The sequence below is a fragment of the Merops nubicus genome, unplaced genomic scaffold, assembly GCF_000691845.1.
Source record: "Merops nubicus isolate BGI_N331 unplaced genomic scaffold, ASM69184v1 scaffold22000, whole genome shotgun sequence".
NCBI classification, from domain to species: Eukaryota; Metazoa; Chordata; class Aves; order Coraciiformes; family Meropidae; genus Merops; species Merops nubicus.
In genome coordinates, this window is record NW_008581129.1 from 6,185 (window position 1) to 6,432 (window position 248).

A 248-nucleotide genomic window follows, 5' to 3' on the forward strand; every position below is an offset into this window, starting at 1 on the left:
GGTCCCTGTGGGAAGCAGGGATGGAGACACCCAGGTCTGAGCTGATGGGGTTGGATGTCGTTGCTGTGGAGGTGGGTGTCCCGGAGCAGAGGGGCCGTGTTCCGCAAGCTTCAATCACAGCCTTGGCTCCAGCCCCTTTCCCACAATCACAGCTCAGGACAGCTAAATCCTCTGCCATGGCTGTGAGAATAAACACAGCTTCTGAAGAAAGAGAGGAAGTGAGAACCCCCCGGCCATGCCACACGACG